Source organism: Oncorhynchus masou, chromosome 16 (assembly GCF_036934945.1).
Source record: "Oncorhynchus masou masou isolate Uvic2021 chromosome 16, UVic_Omas_1.1, whole genome shotgun sequence".
Taxonomy (NCBI): domain Eukaryota; kingdom Metazoa; phylum Chordata; class Actinopteri; order Salmoniformes; family Salmonidae; genus Oncorhynchus; species Oncorhynchus masou.
The window spans coordinates 23,465,080-23,475,493 of record NC_088227.1 but is presented as its reverse complement, the minus strand read 5'-3'; the positions used below and the strand labels follow the sequence as shown (position 1 = coordinate 23,475,493).

The 10,414-nt window shown below is 39.4% G+C and overlaps 1 protein-coding gene and 1 long non-coding RNA gene across 2 annotated transcripts in view; one reads left to right on the top strand and one right to left on the bottom strand.

The window, feature by feature from the left end:
- Positions 1–4,486: 4,486 nt before the first annotated feature.
- Positions 4,487–9,584, bottom strand: LOC135557701 (uncharacterized). Its single transcript, XR_010458249.1, has 2 exons — positions 9,469–9,584; positions 4,487–6,100 (listed from the first exon to the last, which is right to left on the bottom strand). It is a non-coding gene; the product is annotated as an uncharacterized LOC135557701 (long non-coding RNA).
- A 267-nt stretch (positions 9,585–9,851) lies between these two features.
- LOC135557700 (prospero homeobox protein 1-like) overlaps positions 9,852–10,414 on the top strand; it is a 40,608-nt gene continuing 40,045 nt past the window's right edge. The window contains 1 exon segment of the mRNA XM_064991222.1: positions 9,852–9,963. The gene's annotated coding sequence lies outside the window, so the exon portion shown is untranslated.

Here is a 10,414-nt window from a genome sequence, read left to right as displayed (position 1 = left end):
ACAGGACACTCCAGTCCAAAGGCCTGCTGGGAGCTAGCCCAAACATCCAGACAGGGGGTCAAAGTTCATAGATATAAGTAAACTAGAGGAGGGGGTGCAAATGGTTAGCGAGGTGCAGACTAACAGACCATACACTTAAAGAAAGTTTCACACTCCACATTGCTGCCAGTGATTTATTGGAGAAGCAACGCTTCGGCAACTCTGAGGAAGGTGTTTGTGTGTGCGTGTGTACTATTCTAGTAGGTCGCCTATCATCAGATGAAAGTGAATGTGTGTTTTTAGTGTAAGAGGCACTATTAAGAACTCATTAACCTGTGTTATATTTGAAGTCTCCCGCCCATCGCTCTCTAATGTATTTTCCATAAAGTGTTTTTAGATTTAATTTGGCTTCCCTTTGATTTTACGACCCTCGCCTCTGTTATTGTAGGATATCTTAGCGGTTCCTTGTAATTTAGTTTTATGACATGGCAAATCGAATACAATACACCCCCCAGGGAGCACTGACCTCCCTTCCAACAAATATAATTACCGACATCACAGAAGCGAAAACAGACCACCGCACGCTTATCTTTAGGCCTACTCGTTTTTTTTCTACATCTCACATGTTTGCACGTGCGGGGGCTTACCGGTACGGGCACATCACAGACACGGTGAAAAACAGCTAAATATAGCAGCTGAGGTCTGGAGGTGGATGGGGATGGAAAAGGTGGAAGCCCAGTGTCCAGATCTCCACTTTGAGCCCAAAGCCAACCCTCAACACACTTCTACGGAGCACAGTGGTGATTTTAGCATCTAAATCTTGGTGGGGCAAAAAAATGAATGTGGAATGCATGCCAGCAAAGCCACTACACAACACTAAAAAAATACATTAATTGTACTATAATGGTGACTAACGGTGACCACAAACTGTTAGGGCCTACATAAAGCTGTCCCAACAGCAGAGTCCCGACAACAATCACAACACCTTACCACTGCTACACCTGGCTTTCAGCGGAGCCTTGTCTGACAGCGAAAACCTGTTCATTCAGCCTCATTTACTGCATAAAAAAACCATAGCTGATATGGCTGACTTGATTAAACAAATGTGGTTTCTACTGACAATTGAGATGTATAAACTATGACATAAGGGAACGACAAGCAGATAAGAGGCAATCCGTAATTTCGATTGAGACATTAATGATCGAGCGACGACGAACATAGTCAATATAACTATTTGTTTAGCACTTTTGAAATGTACAGCGACAGAATTCAAAACATGGGCCGTTCTTACAGTGTACTCACTGTACAACAAGTCAGAACCGTAGGATAAATAAAGGGGGCATATAAGCAGACAATGTTCTTATATGCTTAATACATGCTTACTTACATGTTCTTACAATGCTCTTACAATATTCAATGATTACATTTCTCTAAAGTGGGTTATAGGTTACATGTGCACCACCAAGTTAGAACAGTAGGCGAAATTAAGAGGTGAGGCACATTGAACGCCATTTGGGTCTTTGAGTGTCAAAAAAGTTACACGTTATATAACACTATTTGGTGCGTTAAATAAGCTTTTAGTTGAACATGTCAAATAACACAATTCTATTATAGAATGTTGTGTGTGCTGAATTTGAATGTGCAATCCAAGCGCCACCACTACTATCAGTAGCACTGTCAAAGCTGTACAAAAAAAGATAGTAAACAAGCACACATGGGCTACTAACAGCTTACTACACAACATACATGTATTATTACTTTCTTAGCTACAGGATACACATCTCTCTGGCATCCTACATCATTTATGAACCAGCGTAAGACATGTTTGGACTCAAGTTGTTGTGATGTGCTTGAACAGGAAAGTGATGCGCCGGTCCTTTGTGGTCAAATTTTGTCCATCAAAGAGATTTACAATTCCGAGTTGAATGACTGTTCAAAATGTTTGAACGGTCATTCCCAGTTGCAATGCTTGCAGTTAGCCACTGTCACCTCAGCGATTCCTTACAAACCACTCATTGTTAAATTTGTGATCTCCAAATTGTTGTGTAATGTTTACGTCCAATGGCCGATGAGCACCAATACGTTGTATCTACTGTATATTTTCTCTTCATTATTTCTCTTCATATGACAAGGATTAAAAAGGATTTGCCAGTACACGTGATTCATGATGATGACTGATAGCTAAGATTGTGAAAGTAAGATGTTGACATTATCAGTCCAATCGAAGCTACTGTACATATAATGTGATTTGACGTAATTTCTGTGGCCAATGACCTTGAGCCTTCTTGGAACGACACTTGTAATATAACTCTATGGCAGGACCCAAAGGGCTGAAATGTTGGATGTCTACCCTTTCTAAGAACACAACTTGGTGATTGGGGTGGCAGGGTAGCCTAGTGGTTAGAGCGTTGGACTAGTAACTGGAAGGTTGCAAGTTCAAATCCTCAAGCTGACAAGGTACAAATCTGTTGTTCTACCCCTGAAGAGGCAGTTAACCCACTGTTCCTAGGCCATCATTGAAAATAAGAATTTGTTATTTTCTGCTGGCCCGCCCCACCACCACAGAATGCACTAAGCTCGGAGCTGTCTTACTCAATACAACTCAATAAAACAAAAAACAGACTATGTGTATATGTATACACAGCTCCTTTAAAAAGGAAGAGTCCTCCGCAAAATGATCAGTTTCTCTGGTTTTACTATTTATAGGTATGTGTTTGGGTAAAATGAACATTTTAATTTTATTCTATAAACTACTGACAACATTTCTCCCAAATTCCAAATGAAAATATTATCATTTAGAGCATGTATTTGCAGAAAATGACAACTGGTCAAAATAACCAAAAAGACGCAGTGTTGTCAGACCTCGAATAATGCAAGAAAATAAGTTCATATTCATTTCTTAACAGCACAATACTAATGTTTTAACTTAGGAAGAGTTCAGAAATTAATATTTGGTGGAATAACCCTGATTTTCAATCCCAGCTTTCATGCGTCTTGGCATGTTCTCCACCAGTCTTTCATATTGATGTTGGGTGCCTTTATGCCACTCCTGCTGCAAAAATTCAAGCAGCTCGGCTTTGTTTGATGGCTTGTGACCATCCATCTTTCTCTTGATCACATTCCAGAGGTTTTCAAAGGGGTTCAGGTCTGGAGATTGGGCTGGCCATGACAGGGTCTTGATCTGGTGGTCCTCCATCCACACCTTGATTGGCCTGGCTGTGTGGCATGGAGCATTGTCCTGCTGGAAAAACAAATCCCCTGAGTTTGGGAACATTGGCAGAGCAGAAGGAAGCAAGTTTTCTTCCAGGACAACCTTGTACGTGGCTTGATTCATGTGTCCTTCACAAAGACAAATCTGCCCGAGTCCAACCTTGCTGAAGCATCCCCAGATCATTAACGATCCTCCACCAAATTTCACAGTGGGTGCTTGACACTGTGGCTTGTAGGCCTCTCCAGGTCTCGCACCCACTGTGACATTTGGTGGAGGATCGGTGATGATCTAGGGGTGCTTCCCTGATTAACGGGTCGCCACTGACAGAGGAGCTTTGACGCACCATGGAGCCACACACAGAAGCAGTGTAGAACTGGACACTTAAAATGCCGTCTTAGTGGTATGGTTAACTGTCGGAAATGATGGATAATGTCTTTGCAACCTGCAACAGACCCACATGGGAAAACAATGCCATAGGCAAAATAGTTTTAGAACCCACAGACATAAGATGTGTTTAGCCTACCCCAGTACTGCATGGTAAGCCACAAACATAATATTTTTTAGTAGTTGACAAGTGAGAGGTCAACACAAACAATGTTGGTCATTCCAGTGGGTGCTGTGTGTGTTTCAATGACACTTTCTCTTTCTCCTTCTCTCTCTTTCTCAGAGGGGGGGGGATAAAGGGAGAAGTGATGACAGAAAAGTGCTGAGGGGGCTCTTTGTCTTTGAGTACTATAAACCTCTATCTATTTCATGGTGCCATTGTTTGTTTTAAGGACGTTGGCTGGGTTTAATGTAGTTCCAGGGCATTTCAGAGTGTCTCTGCCGAAGCACCTCCAAGGCGCACAGTGGGCTTCGGTCGGTCGGCTCAGTCCACTGCCTGCCTTGCATAGATTCTCTTTGATTTTGCTCTCCCTACTCTGACAGCAGTTGTGTTCCAGTCTTTCATTTACTTTGTTGATATATTATTCTGCATTTCAAGGTTTGGCTAAAGAGACACTCTACTGTGTGCTTAAAAACTTCCTGTAGTGCCACATTTTGAAAACCTAAATGTAGATGTCAGTTGGTAATTCTAACTGCAGTTGTAGCACATACAACAGGCGAAGATGTAAGGCCTTTGTAAGACCAATTAAGATGTTCAGAAAATTTCTGCAATTTTAATGAGGGTTTGACTGAAGCCATATTTGTTTCTGCCTCAGTGAGCTTTTTTTTAATTGCCTATTAATTCCAAGATATGTTTTCTGAACTGAATATCATATTATACAAATAACATGACACACTTCTCCAAATAGGGGATTGTGTTTATATATATTTTTTATTAGGCTATATCATTCCCCACTACTTCTTTACTCTTATCAACAGGTATATGTCAAAATGTTTAGTGTGTGTGTGTGTGTTTTAAAAAAAATACAAAATATCACTCATTCCTCTCAGAGAAGAGTTAGAGAGACATCAGATGTAATTTTTCTGCATTAATTGGATCTTGTTCACAGTATCCAGCGATGCAGTCTAACCCTGCCAGTCAGTCAGTCAGTCATCAGGAAGAAAAGGAGAGGGGCATCACCAGGAACCACAGTCTCACTGTCCTTGTGCCATTTATTCATAACGTGGATGATCAATTTGACTAGTCATTGTGCAGATTCATCCTTTAAATACAGAGGTATATGCTGTGTTAACACAGAAAGACCAATTCTGATCGGTTTCCCAAATATTGGCAAAAGATCTGATAGGTCCAAAATCGCAATTGGCAAATGATCAGAATTGGGCTGACTGTGTAAACACCACCTATAGAGTACCACAGTACGAGACATAATAGCCATAAAACCTAGTGGTCAAACAAGGAAATGTTTCCAATCATTTTTCCACCACTCATTTTTCCTATAGGGGACACTTAATATTAGGGCTGTGTTTCAAGTAGGCTTACCTTGGTGAGACGTTTTGAGAACCGTGTAATTGTCTCTAGGACAAGGTGACTTTTAGCAATATATTTGCTTGTATTTACCCCCCAAAAATGAAATGCTAAATAGCAGCTAATGTGGCTATCATAAAGAACTACAAATGTCATGATGATCTGGAAGAGACTGCCGAATTGAGGCAAAGGTTACAATCTTTAGATTAACTATCTAATGTTAGCTAAATGTAGTAATTCATAAATTGTCTACATTTCTTTAAATTGACAATTCTGTGAACTGTCTTGTGCAATTTCTTTATGGAGACCATGCTTGCTAACAAAGGTGTCAGCTGGAGTTGACGTGTGGGAGCTTGCAGGGACTTGTAGTCTTGCATGATGTCTACTTTGATGCTAATTAGCATTTTCGAATCTGAGAGTAAATAGAGACTAATATATTGATAAAAGTCACCATGTCCGTGAGAGATTTACATGGTTATCAAAATGTTATACCGTTGTAAACCTATTTTAAGTATTGTTTTTTAAAATCCTTATGGGGAAATAAATAGTGGAAAAATGATTGGAACCATTTATTTCCCTGTTTGACCGCTAGGTTTTATGGGTATCATGACACCTCCACCGTGGGACTCAATTGACATAGATAGTAACCTAATCATCCTAATTTCCAAGTACAGTTTTCCTCTTTAAGTAATATCTCTTCCTCTCGCTGACTTTTCTTCAGTACAACACATAACATCCAGATTCATGTTTTTCTATTTCCCTTACAGAGCCACCATCACCATCATCATCGTTGTCACCTGCAGGGCCCTGGTTCTCTAGTGAGCGTGTCTCTGATTACACTTGAATACATCAAGTCGTAAGGTTGTGCATCCTGCTGGGCCTGGTAAGAGTGTGAGACGCCTACTCATTCCCAGCGCTCGCTGCCGTCTCTCTCCTGCTCTCCTCTTCTCTTTTCTCCTCTCCAAGCGAGAACCTTTTTATCCAGGGACCCCGAGACCTTTCTGGAACAAAACAGCTTTTAGTTTTATACCTCTTTCTTTCTTCCTCTCTCTCTCTCTCTCTCTCTCTCTCTCCTCTCTTTGCCTGTGTTTTCACAAATAGCACCTATTTTCTCTCTGTCTCTCTCTCTCTTCTCCCTCTCTCTCTCTCTCTCTCTCTCCCTCTCTCTATCTCTCTCTCTCTCTCTTTCCCTCACTACATCCCCTCCATCACTCTCTCCTCTGATTATTTTTTCGGGGAACTGTGTCTTGTGAAAAGCGTGGAGCGTTGTGGTCAGATAATCATGTCATTATCTGATTGAGAGGTTTTTGTAAGCATCATTGCTTACAGGCTACTTCCACATGTACTTTTGTCTGTTTATGTTGATGGACCTCCTTATGCCTTTCTCAAAACCTGCATGCGTTTCCCAGAATAATGTCATCATAGGTAGTTAGTTACCTGGGAAATCACATTGCACTGTCTTTTAGTTTGTGTTATACAGATCTGAATGTCGGCTCCTTGCTTGTTATAAGCCAGTTGGTATTAATGCACTGAGATTCTGGTGAATGTGTATGAATAGTCTACACATTTTTCATGATTGATAATAGAATAAATGAAATGTACTTATCATTAAATAATTCAATAATAACAATAGCCATACAGTTAAATAAAAAAATACTTTGCTATGTACAGCAATGTGGTGTGTAATTGTGTCTGGTAAAATAATAGTATCATTAATAATAATAGTAATACATAATAATAATAATAATAATACACAAGAATGATGATGATAATAATATTAATAATACATTTTAATAGTAATTAATACTCCTTATTGTAATTAAATCAGCATCCAAAATGTTTCTCTCTTGAGACCCGTTGTTGGGCAAAATTAGTAAGGAGGCCAGTGACCCATCTCAGAATTCCTCCCTGCCTGACTTGTGCGCGCGCCTATTACCAAGACCAGCCAGCCGATTATAGTTTAAAATGTACGTTAATAAAACCTCTGGGAGAAAAGCATGTTTTCATTCTCTCCCTTAATGCCTCCTCCCGTGTTGATCCACCAACTCAATCCCTAATAAATATGTCAATAAAGTCACCCATCAGCGCGTAATGCGCCGCTTATCAGCCGTGGCCATCAAGGTGGTGATGCGGCACACTCGACAAAAAGGAAAAAATGTGTTTGAAATAAATAGTGTTGATCCATCTGGAATGGACCGAGATAAGAGGTGCCAGTGTTAACGAACACGTTTCCGCTACACCTCATCCGAGTCTTCCTTTTCCAAACACAGTCTATTTAATGTCCCGGCCTGTTTTTCCATGGAGCGTACGCACCGAGGGCACCGTGGGGAGATGAAGCCAAATTAACTGGCCGAGTTGGGGAGCGGGGGACGGGACACCTGCTTTGGAAAAGAGACTCCAGACACTAAAGTTCGCTGACTTCATTACAATTTATTCACCCTCAAAAACACTTGCTTGCGACATGGAAAAGAGACTCGCCTTTCCTTTTTGGCATTTGACAGAAAGACATTGGAAAATCATAAGACTTCTGATTAAGCACGTCGGAATCCTGTTTATGTAATGGATAGTTCGTTTTATTATAGCAGGCATAATGGACTGAAAAAAGTGGACTGTAACTTTGCATCTAAGGGTTTAAAAACAACAGCTGTAGCTCCATAAAAATAGGTGCAATTTATATTGGATTCAAGATAGCCCAGACACACCTGATGAGTAATGTTTCGTTTCATTAACATTCGAATTACATACTACAAATACTACTACTACTACTACTACTACTACTACTAATAATAATAATAATGTACACTTATGCTATGTTTAAAACTCCTAGAAATATAAATTCAGGCGACATAGGCTACATGTAGCCTATTTAGGCCTCTGCACATTGACGCTAACCACATTCCTGATTCCTATGAGATCGTATTAAGAGTGATGCCAGTGCATGTAACAGTAGGAGTAGAGTATAATGTGGTAGTCTATAACGTCCATTTTCCGTTAATGTTGCAGAGTGACAGTCATGGATGTTCTTCCTCCACAAAATATTATGCATAACGAGGAGCCTGCTGAATTTTTTTCTAACATACGACTCAATAACATTATAAATCATGTATCAAATGAAACAAGGGCCTGATTCTATTCACACATTTTGTGTACTATATATATATATATATATATATATATATATATATATATATATATATATATATATATATATATATATATATATATATATATATATATATATACATATAGAATTTAGGGAGGAATCTTATAATTATAGAACACGTACGGAACTAGGGCTAACAACAATGTTTTACAGAACACCGGTTCAAATATCTACTACAAACATGCGTGAAAATTGTACACTGAAATATAGGTTATTAATCTAAAATATTTCGAAGTGAATACCATGTCTATTTATTTAATTAGGTGCTGATTAGTTGTTACAGGTGTCTCGAGTTTAAAATATGCAGAAGGGAAAAGGTAAGGTTAAGAATTCCAACGGGCATAGTCAAATCTTTGCAAACGAAACGCCTATAGGCTACTTGCCTCAATATCAAATATAAAACATGAAATGTGAGGATTATAATTTAACATCTATATTGATCATTTCAATGCATTATAACGACACAGACTGACATTTGCTCAGTTATAAATATAGTATTAATATACAGTGAAAAGAGAGATGGAATTTTGTTTAAATGAGTCTCACTCTGTGACCTGTGAATTAAATAAAAGTTAGGCCTAACACAAACTCGCATTTGAGATGGCTCCAGCCCGTGTTATCAGGCAATAAGCTAATAATCAAACACGGTTTGACATTCCATGATATAATGTAGTCAAGCCTTATCATGTTGCTCTGTGGTCGGTAAATCAAACGAGGGTAGTGATATATCGACACCATGCCTTTCTGAGCCCCCGCGCCCAATGCCATATTAAACCCCTGGCCTCTGGAGACGCACGTATCCAATATAGAATAGCCTACAAATAACACGCCAATGTTCATATCTTATCGTTGTTACAAGCATAATGTTGCACAAAACAGCCATACAAACCCAATAAGCCCAATTGAGATGTGACAATGGAATCTCTTATTGAATGGCAAATTTGGGGGGAAAAATCTAAATGAAAAGTTGTTGCGTAAAATGAGTGCGAAATGTGTGTTTTAATGGGATACTGTTTTACATGAGTTCAAATGACATAAACACCTATTCGTGACAAAAAAATCTTAATTCAGTGTCTTAAAATATGAACCATTATCATATGTGCACAACAATATGTGCATAACATGAATGTTTATGCAAAACATTATCGACAGAATCACAAAACGATAAGCCACTTCAAAATGATATTTTCTTACATATTCACTCACTGATTTGTAAAGAAAGTGATAAGTAAGAGGTTTTTTTTTGCCTGTCGGAGTCCCATTCCTCGGTCAAGTTTAGTGCGTTGTACTCCTCCCGGACCCGATGGACAGTTCTTATTGGTAGGTACGAACCGTTACATCACCAAGCTTATGACGCGCCGTCTTCCTGTTTCCTTCAGCTGTGTCTTAAAGTGAATCTTGTTGGTGGAGGAGAGCTCGAGCATCAAAGCTCTGCATCGCGTGCGCCTCGGAGACACACACTCACACCAGCTGCTACGACATCACCGCCACAGTCTTTCAGTCTCGAGAGGAGAGGATAGAGGAGAGCGGCGGAAAATAGCTATTTTATGTCTTTTTTTCTGTTCTACGCGCACGCTTATCACTCACTTTACTCTTGCTCTTCTTTCCCCGAGCAATTATAATATTCAACGTCTCCCGGGGGAAGACTGCATATTCACTTTCAGCAGTAAAAAGGAGCTCGCTTTTCTCTTCATCTGCGGGGTAAGTAACCTTGTCCTCAGATACCTCCCTCTTGTTCTTTTGCGTCGCGTGCGCTCGGTGGGCGGAAAAAAATAAACAAATCAAAATGATAAACAGCGGAATATATTCTGATGAAAGACAACGTTACCTTCACGATATTATTTGACTGAATTGTTTTTCTTTCACTTAAAGTGTGACAAAGATGCGTAATTTTTATGAAGATGATGTGTGGATGAATTTATCCTTCTAAATCGCTGGCAGACAGATCATTTCTAACTTTTAAAAGTAAGTTACTGTCTTTTAAAGTTTGGTCAATTTTAAATAAATGTTTTTTTTTGCATATAAAGACGCTCAAGGCTGTCTGAGTTGGTTTGATTTGATCGAAACCTGAAGTCTATTATATTTTCATCTGTGTCGGCTACACCAGTCATTTTCGTTGGCATATGGTCTTTGTTCCGATAAACGTTTTTCT